This window comes from Schistocerca serialis, chromosome 7 (assembly GCF_023864345.2).
Source record: "Schistocerca serialis cubense isolate TAMUIC-IGC-003099 chromosome 7, iqSchSeri2.2, whole genome shotgun sequence".
NCBI classification, from domain to species: domain Eukaryota; kingdom Metazoa; phylum Arthropoda; class Insecta; order Orthoptera; family Acrididae; genus Schistocerca; species Schistocerca serialis.
Window position 1 is genome coordinate 431,534,702 of NC_064644.1, and position 17,519 is coordinate 431,552,220.

Sequence of the window (17,519 nt, forward strand, 5' to 3'; positions counted from 1 at the left end):
GGCCGTGCAGTTAAAGACGCTGCAGTCTGGAACCGCAAGACCGCTACGGTCGCAGGTTCGAATCCTGCCTCGGGCATGGATGTGTGTGTGATATCCTTAGGTTAGTTAGGTTTAACTAGTTCTAAGTTCTAGGGGACTAATGACCTCAGCAGTTGAGTCCCATAGTGCTCAGAGCCATTTGAACCATTTTTTTTTATTCTTCCACATTATTCTTAAAAATGACAACAGAAGAATATTTTTATGCTACTATTAATTTTTAATTATTTTCTTTCTTTATTTAAGTGTGAAATTTGTTTTTTAAGAAGTTTGTTATCGAAAGTGAGGAATCTTTCACATCGATTTTCTTAGAAATATATTTTTTTTATAAATGTAGTAATTAAGTAAAATCTATTCCTAACACATTTTCTAAATATCATGTACCAGCAAAATGTTTTTGTTTCTAGACACTCATTTCAACATTGTTACACTAACAAATAAGAATTATTTCCAACAATTGCTTTGACAAAGAAATATACATACACAAGTATTGAGATATTATCCTAACAAATGGTACAAATGTTAAAAAAAAAGGGAAAACATCCAACAAGATAATTTATTATTCTTTGTTTTTATAAGAAGAAAATAAGTAAAATGTAGTTATTCTTTTATTTTTATGAGGAGAAAATAAGTGGCATATAGTTTTAGTGTTTATTATGCCTTACTTTTGTTCTTTATATACTGTCCATTTCAGAACTAATGACTTATTTTATCGATAGTCTATTTTTTACTTAAGTCCATAGTCAATGACTGTTATTTTGTAGTTTATTAGCTGTCTGGTGTGCTTAACTTATTTAGTTTTTCACATGTTTCTTTTGCACGATTCCTACGTCACATAATTTGATTTCACACATTCACACAATCCTATGAATTTTTTAACCATGAGGTTGGCGAATGTTTTTGCACGAAGGTGATGGACTTGAGCGAGATCGATGTGGGAGGTATTTGATGTACAGCTTCGTTCGTCGTTCCTTGTTGGCTTTGCAAGTGTGTGTTGCTGTTGTGGAGGTCCCATAATGGAATGGAGCTGTGAGTGCAGGATCTCGTGGTTTACTGGCTTTGTATGCGTAAAAGTCATCGTTATGTGTCGCTGAAAGTGGTCGTTTTTCGTTGTAATACTTCACAGACGACTAGTTTACAATAGGATAGGGATTTGGGAAGGTATGTCGTCTATTCTTCACCCATCTTCTTTCTTGGTCTCAATCTTGTGAATCTTCAACTTCTGTTCTTCCTGCTTTTTCTCTGCTTCTTACTTGATTCTTGGTTCTTCTCTGGGCAGTATATGGAAATATTTATTGATAACTAGTCTCTTTGAAGTTCTCCTCTTAGTAACAGTTTGATAAATTGTTTGGGCACGTCATTTTTACTTTGTGGACGTTTTCTTCAGTTTCGTGCATCAGCGTGCTGTTTAATAGCGGTAGTGTGACTTTTACACATATTTTTTGCCAGTGGTGGCTTGCCCAAGCAGACTTCTCGTCAGGCCGTTTTTTGCTCGCTTCGCTGAGTGGGGGTGCTCGGAGACCCTTCCGGCGTTCGGCGTCCCGTCGCGTCTCTGCAGTGCTCCGCTACTGTGCGGGTCTGTGTTCCGTCCCAGCAGGGTTCCGCCTAGCGGGCAAATTTATTGCCCACTCTACGAGGGCCCTCTGTTGGTCTTGCTGTCCTTTCCCTTCTCTCGATGCTTCTGCCTTGTAGGAATCGTGTCTTGCTAATTACGTCCTTTTCTTTCTTGATACTTCTCACGTTGCAACTTGTGGGTCGTTGTATCTGGTGTTTGCTGGAGTTTTTACAATGGATCTTACAAAAAGTTTTACTTATAATCATCTAACATATGTCTAGTACCTACATTGTTTTACGCCTTTTTAAAAAGCTTTACAAATTTCGGTGCCCTTTCCAAGTTACAATTCTAAGATATTTTGAGTCTTAACTTATACAAGAAACCTCAAATTCGTTTTTTATTTTTGTGTAGTGTCGTGGTGTATAGCATTTAGTATTTCATGCTGTTAAACTATCTACACTTTCTCCCTTCACCTTAATTTATGGTACTATTGGTGTTATTTTTGTTTTTGTTTTTATTGAAACTACTTTCTTTTTCCCACCTTCCTCTCTCTTCATTCTTCTTTCTCCTGACGATCTCTTCTGCAACATAATCTTGAAATATTGTGCTGATTATTTACTAGTAATAAAATTAATCTTCAAACTTGTACTGAAAGTGTTTAATACTGCCAGTCTTAGGTAAAAATACCTCTGCTTTATCTCGTAAAATACCCTCTAATTCTCTTTTACTGTGTTCCGAAATACCTTGAACTTCTTGCAATTTTTCGTCGATTTCTTTATGGACTTTAACATGAGTTGAGGCGATTCCCCCTTTTGTGCATACCATTCTAATTCTTCATCCTCTTTATCTCGCGTCATTCTTAATTGTTTGTTTATAACTGGTATTTCTTCTAATTTTAGCTTTTGCTCAAAGAGAAGTGTGACATTCCCGAATGTTACGCTACCTTTCCCCATATCTATTATCGCTCATCTCTCATTTAAAAATTCTGCACTTATAATCAAATCTACAGCTAGTTTAGGTATAATCACGAACTTGGCTTCGATCTTTTGACCTTGGCACGAAAGAGTTAACCTTGTTTGTCTCGTAACTTCCGCAGCATTGTTCCTAATAGGACCCCTAACTTTAATCTTACGTATTTTCAGAACTGGCAATTCCTCATTGGCATTGCACTGCGTGAATAAATTTTCTGAGATCGCAGTCAGTCACTTCCGCTATCAATTACAATATTGACTGGGATATGCTTTGCTATGGCCTTCACAATTGGTTGAATTTGAAAGGGTTGGTCCTGTTCTTATTCTTCTTGCATCAACGAATCCTCCACTGAATTATACATTTTTAGGAATTTCCCTTGTGAATTCGAACTTTCTGTAGGATAAGCTTCGACTGCTACTTCTCTCTCTTTTATTTCCTCTTCTCTATTTCTTCCTTCATATACGCTTTCTTCAACATCCTCTACTTTTTCCTCATCCTCGTCTATCTTCTCCTTCTTCGTCGCTACTTCCACATAATCGCATCTAAATGCTCTAATTATCGCTTCATAACTTCCGTCATTATATACGTTGGGTTGTGTGCCCACTCGTAACTTATTTTCAACTTCTGTCGACTGCGCATTATCCTCATTGAATTCGCTTTCCCTGGTTTTCATCTCAAATAGCTCTGCAATACTCATCACTTCGTCCTTTCCTCCTACATTCGTTGTGCAGGCCTCTGGTAATTCATCTTCCTCGTCAGTATTCTCCCAATTAATTTCGTCCCAACACGATATTGTTATTTTCTTGTCTTCGTTTTCATCTGTTCCCTGCGGATTTGTTTCTTCCTTCTTCTCTTCTCTTGATAAGATCTCTGTTTCTCTGTTCAAGGTGCTGCAATTGTCCTGGGTCGGTGCGTCATTCTCTTTGGCATGGGCGCTTAGCTGTCAATTCGAACGTTTATCGGGGTTTGGTGGTCTTACCTCCACCTCTTCTATCTGTATTCTCTTTTCTTGTTCAGCTTCTTGATAGTGGTTTCTTTGTTGATAATTTGTCGGTCTACTGGTTCTCCAGTACCCGTTCCGGTTGTCGTTATTCCCTCTGTAATAGTTGTTGCCGTTCCTGGGTGAATTATAGTTATTGCCATATTCTCTTCTAAATTCATAACCGGTTCTTTGTTGAAATCTATTGTCGTTTCTTGGTGCGAAGTTATCACATAGTTTGTAATTATTGTTTCTTCGTACTGTGTCTTGTGGATTCCACTGATTTTTGCTTTCGTTTTCACGTGCGCTTCGTCTTTTTCTTGCGTCATCTTCCGAAAATATGAACTATAGTTCCCTTAGAATACCTTTAAATGCTCCGACGTCATTGCCTCCTCGACCTACTAATGATTGCTGGTATTTCAATGGTAGCTTCATCGCGCATAATTTAATCAACTCTCCGTCGCTGTATGGTACATCTAAGCATTGAATTTTCTTTGCCATTAATTCGCAAAATTTCAAGGGACTCTTCTCTCCTGAATTTTCAAAATATGGGTTCTGTAATAATTCGTACTTCACTCTGTTCTGTGCTTCGCTGGACCAATATCGTGAGAGAAACCTCTCTCTGAAATCTTCGTACGATCGGCATGTCGCTGCAACATTCTGCATGGTTTCTGCGACTGTTCCTTTCATGTGTGCACATATAAAGTCTAATTTGTGTGCTAGCGTCCAGTGTTCTGGTAATCCTACTCGGAATTGATCAATAAAAGTTCGTGGATGTAATGAGTTTCCTTCTCGAAAGTGTTGAAATTTCCTGACTGTGAGGAAATGATCGTTGTCGTTCTACGTCATAGTTCCATATGAAATTCGCGATTCTTCGCCACATTTGTTTCTGATCATTTCTCCCGTCGTTCTTTCCGGTTGTGGTAGATCCATTGGATATTGTCCACTGTAACTTTCGCGTACCCGCGGTGCAGGCTGTCTGATTTCACGTATGTTACTTTCCGCCTGTGATTGGAATCGCAAGTGTGTAATATCTTCGTTAATTGCTTGTTTTTCCGGTGCCGTTACAGATACGGATGTGGTTGCAGACTCTGTGCTTGTTCGATCCTGTTCACTACGCTCTTCAATGGTTTGCAACAACTCTGTTCGCAATTTCTGAAACTGTCGCTTCGTTTGCGCTTGTATTTTGACTATGCGGTTATCATATCTTTTCAGCGCTGCTTTCGTGATACGTTTGTGTAACACACTGTTTTCAACAATTTCACGCGCTGTACTTGCTGCTTGTCTAGTAATTTCGTTTATCTGTTTCTCTAGTTTCTTGACTTCTCCCTGGGTGTTGTTACGTAATGTTTTGATCTCGTCCTGAATGTCATTACACAATGTTTGTACGTCCGCTTGTACCTTGTCAATGTCTGTTCTCAATTGGTTGTGACCTGTTATTAAGTTTCCTATCAATTCTCGAGATTCTTTTGCCTCGTCTTCAATATGACTTAGGTGTAACTGAATTTTTTTGTCTTGTTCTTTAATCTCATGCATTTGTCTCATGGTTTCTGAAATTTGTTGCGTCGTTTCTGCATTTTGTTTCGTCATTTCTGCATTCTGAATTTTAATTTGTGTCGCAATTTCTTCATTTTGTCTTGTCATGGTTTCCGTCATTAATTGTAATAATTCTGCCAGATTGGTGGGTCCTATTGCGTTTTCTTCCGACGTCCTACGCTCTGTGTTTTCGCCCAAGTGTTGGTTCGCAACCGATTGCATTGAACTGTGCGGTGACACGTTTCTGCTCGCATTCCTTGTACTCTGTGGTGATGGAGCTCTGATTACTTGTACTATGGGTTCTACGTATTCAAGACGCAAGTTGGAATCCTCATCGACTGTCTCTCTACTTTCCTGTTCCTCTGTCGTATGCTGACTTACGTTTTCTGTGCCTTGGCGTACATTATCCTCGTTATGGTGCGTTATATGTCCTATTTCTCGCGATACTGCATCGTCTGTTAAACTGTCCTCTATTCTCTCTCCATTTTCATGCTGGGTCTCTACCTCAATTCTGTCAAGGTCTCGATCTGCCATTGCTAATCTTTCCGAATCCCTTATTTTCTGTTTTAAAAACAATTCACGCGCCCTATTTCGAGTCAACATGCGCTCATACGATCTCACGCGTTTCATAAACTTTTTGTTCACACGACTTGACACTACCAAGACTGACAATCCATTCACTTACTTGTTGGGTCAGAACCAACTTGTCAACGATGTATCCGCCACCTGTGCGCTTGCATGGAGGAGAAAACTTATTTCTAACAATTTTTAAAATTCAGAACTTAATTATGCTATTGTCTCTGACACTTTCTTACTATCGCTGCAGCTACTGTTTTCGACTATTTATAACGTTCAAAAAAAAATTTTCTTATTACGAAAATTTTTCAACAGGATATTTTTATGACCTAGTTAGGCATGTGGTCGACCTTCAATCATGGTATTTTACCATCCTGGCAGGGTCGCCATTTTCTAGACATTTTGCGTGGTGTCTGTTTGTTCTATATCGTGTCTCCCTACCACTTTCGCGCAACGACGCTCTGAGCGTGTTTTTTTAGGGAATTAACTAGTTTGAACCTGGGACCTGTTGCTGGTAAGGAGACGTCAGACCACTCATGACATGTAGAATTCAGAAGAGTTCAGTGAGACTAGCGATGATATAACCAAATACTTGATGATTTCAGTGTCAGCTCCACTGCACTCCCTGTAAAAGAATCTTAATACTAACTAAATTTAGTGGAAGGGGTTCAAGGCTTTCCTATTTTTAGTTAGCTGGTAAAATAACGTCGAAAAGCAGTTAAGTTTACCATTGGAAATTTTATTCTACTCACAAAACATTGTTTATAAATTACACTATTGATAAAAGGAAATGTTTTAATACAGGATGGTAAAAACCAACCGCGTTCAACAAAAATGTGAACGAATATTCCCTGAATGGGTTTCCAAGTTCTACAATGAATTGACGGATGACTTATGCCATATCACATCTATAATCTATATTTAAATTAAGTTTCACAAAAGAGAAAACTATCAAAATGGTCTACAGTGACCCTCAATTATCTTTAATTACTTATTTAACTTGTTGTAAATTACAGTGGCTGATGTGGCTTCTCAATAACTATATAACAGAAAAATCATCGCATTTCAGATTTTTACTTCAAGTGGCAAATGTGAAAACCATGAGCTTTAATTGACGATCGACACTAGTATTACGTAAAGGGGATGTAACAGATGAGACTTCTGCAGTTCTGAGTGAAGCCTTATGCGCTCAAAAATGTGGCATTGAGTGCATTCATTATCTTGTCAGTGTTCGTCAGGGGGCGGCGGACAGCACAGCTCCGCTCACCTCGCCCTCTCGGAAGCAACTCTTCTTCTAACTTCTCCTTACTACAATTTACCGAAGTTGGTTTAAAAAAACTATCTGGCTGTGTTTTCATCTGACCAATCAAGCATACTCTGGATCAGGTGGTCGAGCAGCTGCTGGGGTATAGCCTCCCATTCTTGCACCAGTGCCTGTCGGAGCTCCTGAAGTGTCTTAGGGGTTTGAAGACGTGCAGCGATATGTCGACCGCGAGCATCCCAGACGTGCTCGATGGGGCTTAGGTCTGGATAACAGGCAGGCCACTGCATTCGCCTGATATCTTCTGTTGAAAGATACTACTCCAGGATGGCAGCTCGGTGGGGCCGTGCATTACCATCCATCAGGAGGAAGGTGGGACCCACCGCATCCCTGGAAAGGCGGACACACTGATGTAAAATGACGTCCCGATACACCTGAACTGTTACAGTTCCTCTGTCAAAGACATGCAGGGGTGTATGTGCACCAATCATAATCCCACCTCACACCATCAAACCACGACCTCCATACAGGTCCCTTTCAAGAACATTAAGGGATTGGTATCTGGTTCCTGGTTCATGCCAGATGAAAACCCAGCGAGAATCACTGTTCAGACTATACCTGGACTCGTCCGTGAACATAACCTGGGACCACTGTTCCAATGACCATGTTCTATGTTCCTGACACCGGTCTTTATGAGCTCTCCTGTGACCAGGGGTCAGTGGAGTGCACCTTGTAGGTCTCTGGGCGAATAAACCATGACTGTTCCGTCGTTTGTAGACTGTTTATCTGTAGACAATTGTTCCAGTGGCTGCAACAAAGCCCCGAGCAAGGCTACCTGCAGTACTCTGCTCAGCGGTTAGCACACTGGACTCGCATTCGGGAGGACGACGGTTCAATCCCGCGTCCAGCCATCCTGATTTAGGTTTTCCGTGATTTCCCTAAATCGCTCCAGGCAAATGTTGGGATGGTTCCTTTGAAAGGGCATGGCCGACTTCCTTTCCCGTCCTTTTCTCATTCGGTGAGACCGATGACCTCGCTGTTTCGTCTCTTCCCCCAAACAACCAAACAACCAGTACTCCATGGCCGTCTGCGGGCACTGATGGTGAGATATCGGTCTTCTTGTGGTGTTGTACACTGTGGACGTCCCATACTCTAGCACCTGGACGCGTTACCTGTCTACTGGAATCGTTGCCATAATCTTGAGATCACACTTTGTGGCACACGGAGGACCAGTGTTACAACATGCTGTTTTTGACCAGCCAACAGTCGCCCTAGTATTCTACCCCTCATAACGTCATCAGTATGTGTTCTTTGAGCCATTTTCAACACGGAGTCACCATTAGCACGTCTGAAAACGTCTGCATACTTACTCGCTGCACCGTACTCTGACATGCACACCTCTGCGTATGTGGACTGCTGCCAGCGCCACCGTGCGACGACCGCAGGTCAAATGCACCGCATGGTCATACCCCGAGGTGATTTAAACCCGCAATGCATCAGCATTGTCCTTAATTTATGAGCAGGAATGTATTATTACAACCAGTTCATTGGCTAACAATACGAGAGCTTGACTACCAATCCAGTCCGTGAAAATCGCACATCAATAGAACTTCTCATTTCCGCAATATTTGCGGTGAAATTTTAGGTGATTCACCCATATAGAGAGTAATAGCGGTCTTCTCTGGGACACTCCTGACTTTATTCCTTGTCTCGTCGCCGAGGACAACTTACTGGGTTCTATTGCTTAAAAACTCTTCGAGCTACTCATATATCTTGGAACTTAGCCCATATGCTCGGGTCTTCGTCAACCATTGGACAATGTGTTGTACCATTCCATGTACCCTCTGCCCTGCAGTTTACAGTGGTTTGCAGACTATAGATGTGGAATACCAGGTAGACTCAGGCCCATTTCCTATGCCACATTGGGCGGGTGGCCACAGTGTTGTGTGTTACCCCAGTACGCCTGCGCGGAGGCGGCTCCACTCATCTGCATTGCAGACTGCGCGGCGTATTTAATTTCGCCGCTCACTTGTTGCGGGTGGCGTCCCCTGGGGACGCAGGCACGCCGCGCCACCCCTGGGCGTCGTTTGGACGCAGCATCTTATTAAGGAGCGCACGTCGCCGGCAGCTCTTCGCTGAACACCGTTACCGGGGAGAAACCGTTTCGGAAGTCGCCTAACTGCCGTAAGAAAACTCCACAAGTTACGTGATATATCTAACGTTTGTGAAAACGATAGCGCCGCGAAACATGTTGGAACCATATCCTCCAAACATCGTTTCATGCTATCTCAGAAGGTGTCAGTTGCGTCGTTTGCATGCAACGCAACTTGCGAAAGAGGAAAGCCACATTTCGTAAACCGATTTTTGCTGTCGTGTTAGCATGTAAGGCCAGAACTAATTTTCAAAGCCATATCAAATCTCGACTTTCTGGGCGTCGTTACTTTAAAATGAATACACAGTAGGGCAAAGGAGGTCAACGAACGATAGTCAACTGCTTCGTTGGCAGAGTTTTGCTTGGTGTGCCGAGCGGTAAATCGGAGTCAATGAGCGGTTGGCTTTGGTTGCGGTTCAGTGTAATGGCGATAACATCAAAATGTTTACGGTTGGTGGCGTCGGGACTCCTAGTGTGGACAGGACACCTTATCGAATGTTCGTTGGTTCAGTAGCGATTTGTTGTGTTTTGTTTTTTTTTTTTTTTTTACTGGTTGCGCTCTTTAATTTGTCAGAAACTCTGGAATTAAAACTTTCAAATACAGTACTTGGCTGTTACATTAAAGAGCGAAACCAGTCAATAAAACATACTGAGTGAGACTTGTGGCTGTTCTGAAAACTTCATGTCAACAGTCGCTGTTTCCCCTGTAGGCAATGACTGCTCCCGCTAAGGATGTGTGTTTATTGTGTTTAAAAATACTGGAATATAGAATGGAATATGGAGACAGTATTTGTATTAAAGGTGATGGAGTTTTATCGTTAACGGGAATGTTTATGTGCCCCTACGAAATGCGATTATAAAAACTAACTGGAAAGAGTAGACGCTTGGAGGGAGATAACAGCTATTAGGATGTGATATGCGCGACGTGAAAAAGAAAATGGTGTCTGTATTGACATCTGCCGGCCGTTGTGGCCGAGCGGTTCTAGGCGATTCAGTCCGGAGCCGCGCTGCTTCTGCGGTCGCAGATTCGAATCCTGCCTCGGGCATGGATGTGTGTGATGTTTAGGTTAGTTAGGTTTAAGTAGTTCTAAGTCTAGGGACTGATGACCTCAGATGTTAAGTCCCATAGTCCTTAGAGCCATTTGAATTTGTATTGACATCTCTTCGCCGTCAACGACAAAGAGAAACAAACAAAACTGGAATGACAAGTAACTTTCTGCTGCAGGTCCAGCTCCTCTAAAATAGGTGTTATCTTTGGAAATTTTAGCGCCTATCCAGTTCAATAACAGTCTGAAATCTATAGTTTTCATTAGGGAAAAAACTATGAAATAGCCCGTATTCCGATTAAACTTTAAAGTAGATATTAATTTTGTCTCACCACAGTGCTCCCTTCTTTTTAAAAGCATCGTTTTTTCTTCTTCTTTTTCTGATGATCAGTTTATCTACATCTACATCTACATCTATACTCCGCGAGCCACCTTACGGTGTGTGGCGGAGGGTACTTATTGTACCACTATCTGATCCCCCCTTCCCTGTTCCATTCACGAATTGTGCGTGGAAAGAACGACTGCTTGTAAGTCTCCGTATTTGCTCTAATTTCTCGGATCTTTTCGTTGTGATCATTACGCGAGATATATGTGGGCGGTAGTAATATGTTGCCCATCTCTTCCCGGAATGTGCTCTCTCGTAATTTCGATAATAAACCTCTCCGTATTGCGTAACGCCTTTCTTGAAGTGTCCGCCACTGGAGCTTGTTCAGCATCTCCGTAACGCTCTCGCGCTGACTAAATGTCCCCATGACGAATCGCGCTGCTTTTCGCTGGATCATGTCTATCTCTTCTATTAATCCAACCTGGTAAGGGTCCCATACTGATGAGCAATACTCAAGAATCGGACGAACAAGCGTTTTGTAAGCTACTTCTTTCGTCGATGAGTCACATTTTCTTAGAATTCTTCCTATGAATCTCAACCTGGCGCCTGCTTTTCCCACTATTTGTTTTATGTGATCATTCCACTTCAGATCGCTCCGGATAGTAACTCCTAAGTATTTTACGGTCGTTACCGCTTCCAATGATTTACCACCTACGGCATAATCGTACTGGAATGGATTTCTGCCCCTATGTATGCGCATTATATTACATTTATCTACGTTTAGGGAAAGCTGCCAGCTGTCGCACCATGCATTAATCCTCTGCAGGTCCTCCTGGAGTACGTACGAGTCTTCTGATGTTGCTACTTTCTTGTAGACAACCGTGTCATCTGCAAATAGCCTCACGGAGCTACCGATGTTGTCAACTAAGTCATTTATGTATATTGTAAACAATAAAGGTCCTATCACGCTTCCCTGCGGTACTCCCGAAATTACCTCTACATCTGCAGATTTTGAACCGTTAAGAATGACATGTTGTGTTCTTTCTTCTAGGAAATCCTGAATCCAATCACAAACCTGGTCCGATATTCCGTAAGCTCGTATTTTTTTCACTAAACGTAAGTGCGGAACCGTATCAAATGCCTTCCTGAAGTCCAGGAATACGGCATCAATCTGCTCGCCAGTGTCTACGGCACTGTGAATTTCTTGGGCAAATAGGGCGAGCTGAGTTTCACATGATCTCTGTTTGCGGAATCCATGTTGGTTATGATGAAGGAGATTTGTATTATCTAAGAACGTCATAATACGAGAACACAAAACATGTTCCATTATTCTACAATAGATTGACGTAAGCGAAATAGGCCTATAATTATTCGCATCTGATTTATGACCCTTCTTGAAAATGGGAACGACCTGCGCTTTCTTCCAGTCGCTAGGTACTTTACGTTCTTCCAGCGATCTACGATAAATTGCTGATAGAAAGGGGGCAAGTTCTTTAGCATAATCACTGTAGAATCTTAAGGGTATCTCGTCTGGTCCGGATGCTTTTCCGCTACTAAGTGATAGCAGTTGTTTTTCAATTCCGATATCGTTTATTTCAATATTTTCCATTTTGGCGTCCGTGTGACGGCTGAAGTCAGGGACCGTGTTACGATTTTCCGCAGTGAAACAGTTTCGGAACACTGAATTCAGTATTTCTGCCTTTCTTCGGACGTCCTCTGTTTCGGTTCCATCGTGGTCAACGAGTGACTGAATAGGGGATTTAGATCCGCTTACCGATTTTACATATGACCAAAACTTTTTAGGGTTCTTGTTTAGATTGTTTGCCAATGTTTTATGTTCGAATTCGTTGAATGCTTCTCTCATTGCTCTCTTTACGCTCTTTTTCGCTTCGTTCAGCTTTTCCTTATCAGCTATGATTCGACTACTCTTAAACCTATGATGAAGCTTTCTTTGTTTCCGTAGTACCTTTCGTACATGATTGTTATACCACGGTGGATCTTTCCCCTCGCTTTGGACCTTAGTCGGTACGAACTTATCTAAGGCGTACTGGACGATGTTTCTGAATTTTTTCCATTTTTGTTCCACATCCTCTTCCTCAGAAATGAACGTTTGATGGTGGTCACTCAGATATTCTGCGATTTGTGCCCTATCACTCTTGTTAAGCAAATATATTTTCCTTCCTTTCTTGGCATTTCTTATTACACTTGTAGTCATTGATGCAACCACTGACTTATGATCACTGATACCCTCTTCTACATTCACGGAGTCGAAAAGTTCCGGTCTATTTGTTGCTATGAGGTCTAAAACGTTAGCTTCACGAGTTGGTTCTCTAACTATCTGCTCGAAGTAATTCTCGGACAAGGCAGTCAGGATAATGTCACAAGAGTCTCTGTCCCTGGCTCCAGTTCTGATTGTGTGACTATCCCATTCTATACCTGGTAGATTGAAGTCTCCCCCTATTACAATAGTATGATCACGAAACTTCTTCACGACGTTCTGCAGGTTCTCTCTGAGGCGCTCAACTACTACGGTTGCTGATGCAGGTGGTCTATAGAAGCATCCGACTATCATATCTGACCCACCTTTGATACTTAACTTAACCCAGATTATTTCACATTCACATTCGCATTCGCTAATAACTTCACTGGATATTATTGAATTCTTTACTGCTATAAATACTCCTCCACCATTGGCGTTTATCCTATCCTTGCGGTATATATTCCATTCTGTGTCTAGGATTTCGTTACTGTTCACTTCCGGTTTTAACCAACTTTACGTTCCTAATACTATATGCGCACTATTTCCTTCAATAAGAGATACTAATTCAGGAACCTTGCCCTGGATACTCCTGCAGTTTACCAATATTACGTTAACTTTTCCTGTTTGTGGTCTCTGAGGACGGACATTCTTTATCAACGATGATAATGTCCTCTCTGGTAAGCCGTCAGGTATTTTATCGTTTCGCCCAAGGGGGGTCCCTCTAACCTAAAAAACCCCCGTGTGCACGCCACACGTACTCTGCTACCCTAGTAGCTGCTTCCGGTGTGTAGTGCACGCCTGACCTGTCTAGGGGGGCCCTACAGTTCTCCACCCAATAACGGAGGTCGATGAATTTGCAACCATTATAGTCGCAGAGTCGTCTGAGCCTCTGGTTTAGACCCTCCACACGGCTCCAAACCAGAGGACCGCGATCGACTCTGGGCACTATGCTGCAGATATTAAGCTCAGCTTGCACTCCGCGTGCGATGCTGGTTGTCTTCACCAAATCAGCCAGCCGCCGGAAGGAACCAAGGATGGCCTCAGAACCCAAGCGGCAGGCGTCATTCGTTCCGACATGTGCTACTATCTGCAGCCGGTCACACCCAGTGCGTTCAATAGCTGCCGGAAAGGCCTCCTCCACATTACGGACGAGACCCCCCGGCAAGCACACCGAGTGCACACTGGCATTCTTCCCCGACCTACCCGCTATTTTCCTGAGGGGCTCCATAACCCGCCTAACGTTGGAGCTCCCTATAACTAATAGGCCCGCCCTCTGTGACTGTCGGGACCTTGCCGGAGAATCGGCCACTGGCCCAACAGGCGAGGCACCCTGTGGTGGCTCGGAAACGATGTCATCACCACTAGGAAGCACCCCGTACCTGTTGGAAAGGGGTAAGGCAGCTGCCACGCGGCCAGATCCCACCTTCGCCTTTCGGCCAGGCACGCGCGAGCCCACCACTGTCCGCCATTCACCCTGGAGTGATGGCTGACCGGTAAGATGCTCACTGCCGGAAGACGCAGCGACATCAGGGGTTCCATGTGATTCCAAGGCCACCGAAGTAGGCATAGGTCTCACCACAGTTGCCCCAACGCCACTACGAGCCGACGCCTGCGCCTCGAGCTCGATGAGCCTAACAGACAAAGCCTCCACCTGCCCCCGAAGAGTGGCCAATTCTCCTTGCGTCCGCTCACAACAACCACAGCCCCTACACATGACTATGTTTACCCCACTCTATACGGTGACAAATTCCCAAGATAATCTTCTGATGAGCTACTCTGATAATCAAGAAACACTCACTGAAATAACGAGAGTTATTGCAGTAAAATAAATGCTGCACATGCGAAGACTGCTAAATCCTCTTCTTCCGTCGTAATATCGTCCGGTGAAACTGTTATTAAAACGTTAGTTTATAACAGAATAGAAACGGGAGCATCGTCGGCAAGTTATCAGAACGAACTGCTATTGCACATGTCGAATACCTTGGCCCCAGGCTCTTCGTTTGGTGTACATGAGAAGCCAACGCTCGGCTGAATCCAGTTTCTGCCGTTCATTGGCCTTCGTTGGCTTGGTACGCAAGCGTCTTTAGTTGCGGTTCGAACTGCATACAGTAACATAAAAGCGTCGGCGGTCGTGGTATCTCTCACTTAGTGTAGACGCCGGGTCGAATGTTCGTTGGTTCAGTAGTAATTTGCTGTCTTTGTTGAAAGAGTGTGTATTTGTTGTGTTTAAAAGTGCTGGTATAGGGAGTGGAATACAGAGACAGAATTATAGCTGACAGTGTGTTACCGTGGACGGGAATATTTATGGGACCCTGTGAACTGCACTTCGAGAGAAATAAAGTGGGCTATAGAGAGCGACGTGCACAATGTGAAAAAGAAAATGGAATTTAAAAATTTCATTTTTATTTATTGAAGACAATCGATTTCGGTCCAATATCAAATCATCTTCGGATCTCAAAAGCAGCTCAGGTTGAGACACGAAGATGGTCTGATTGTCTTCAATAACAAAAACAGTGATAGAGCTGCGTATGTTATAATGCAATTTTAAACTTCCTAAAAGCTATTCAGCGCCGCCTACACAAAATATTTCGGGTAATGGAGTCTTTAGTGACATCTTTTAACCGTGTACTTAACGTGGCATATTCCTGTAGACCTTGAGCTATAGCTGAAAAAACTTCAGGTTCGATCCTGCACGTAAGCTGTTTTGATATTTTTAAGGTGTCACATGAATCTGCAGTAGCTAGACATCTTAGGCTGAACATTAATCGTTCTGCTGCAGATACAGCTCTCCTAAAACGGTTGTTACCTCTGGAAATTTCAGAGCCTATACACCTGAGTCGGTGAGTAGGAAAAGAGGTCATGTGGCACACAGTGGCAGTGAATTATACTCATTTTGTGTATGAAGTCCGTCGACTGTTTGTTTGCTTTTCAGTTTTGTGTCCGAAACATACTGGAAATACAATATGAAAACCGAAATACACACAGTTGACGGACTTTTTTTTTATAATCTGAAATAGTTTCACTGTTAGAAGAGTTTAAAGATAGCCAGTCGAACGCCCACGCCATCTGCTATGATGAGAAAAGCTTAAGACTCATTTTTTTACAGTTCTAAATGTTGGTAAATGCTTCATTTCTGGTTTATTTATTGCTGTATTTACTATATGACGTGTGACGCAACCATTTACGTTCTTTTTTAATCTGATCTGAAATAAGTTTCTTAAACCTATAAGGAACATTTTTTACACTACACACAAATTTACATGAACGTCATTTTATATTTGTTTTGCTTTACCACGGTGTATTTCATCAGAAACCTGTAAATGACGTTGCAGGTGTCAGAAACAATTTTACATAGCAGCAGTGGAAGTTGAACTACACTAAACCAGAAGCCATCCTAAAGTTCTGCCAGTAGCTAGATACGTTAACGTAGTCAACAGCCTTTCGTCACAGCTTACAGCTTCTCTTATCACAGTGCTAATATTATTTGTCGTCAAACGTGATTTGATGACCTTCAGCAACTCAGAACAGTACCAGAATGAAAAATTTTCCTATCGTAACACAAGAGAAGGTGAATATGCCCTGGGCAGAGTTAGGGATTTAAAAGAGAGAAACTAGTTTTTCGACTTTCTGGCAGCTTCAACGACATTTGAATCAAATCAGAGCGAATGTGTCAAGATTTTTTACTTGTTAATATTGGTACCCATGTCACGTAATGTAATGCACCGTGTCAGGTAAAGTAACATGACAGTGATGTCATATTGCATAACATGACACACGTCATCTTGCCCTCTATCATGGCTTTTCTCATGTCGTGCAATACGATACAATGTTTGAGATACATGTGTCGCCATTCTGGGGTGCTTTCCATTAAAGATGTACTCCGTCTCGATTGCTTCCTACTGTAGATGCATCCCACCAGCATTCCCTAAAAAAAAGAAAGCTTGTGCACTAGTCTATGACGTCATCTCGATTAGTCCAAGCTGGTCGCAGCACAGTCCGTTCGGTGAAGGTGCGAGGAAGTCAAAATCTCGTGAAGAAATCAGTTTGAACTCTGTGTAGATTAGATTAGATTAGATTAGATTAATACTAGTTCCATGGATCATGAATACGATATTTCGTAATGATGTGGAACGAGTCAAATTTTCCAATATATGACATAATTAAGTTAATTTAACAACTAATTAAGTTAATATAACAACTTTTTTATTTTTTGTTTATTTTTTTATAATTTTTTTGTTTGGTTTTTTTTCCTTTTTTCTTAATTTATATCTAAAAACTCCTCTATGGAGTAGAAGGAGTTGTCATTCAGAATACTTGTTGGTTATCTGTCAGACTTTTGATACTATTTGGTAAGTGACCAAAGACTTTAGTGGCAGTATAATTCACCCCTTTCTGTGCCAAAGTTAGATTTAATCTTGAATAGTGAAGATCATCCTTTCTCCTAGTATTGTAGTTATGCACACTGCTATTACTTTTGAGATGGGTTTGGTTGTTAATAACAAATTTCATAAGAGAGTATATATACTGAGAAGCTACTGTGAATATCCCTAGATCTTTAAACAAATGTCTGCAGGATGATCTTGGGTGGACTCCAGCTATTATTCTGATTACACACTTTTGTGCAATAAATACTTATTCTTCAATGATGAATTACCCCAAAATATGATGCCATATGCAAGCAGTGAGTGAAAACAGGCGTAGTAAGCTAATTTACTAAGATGTTTATCACTAAAATTTGCAATGACCCTTATTGCGTAAGTAGCTGAACTCAAACGTTTCAGCAGATCATCAATGTGTTTCTTCCCTTTAATCTCTCATCAA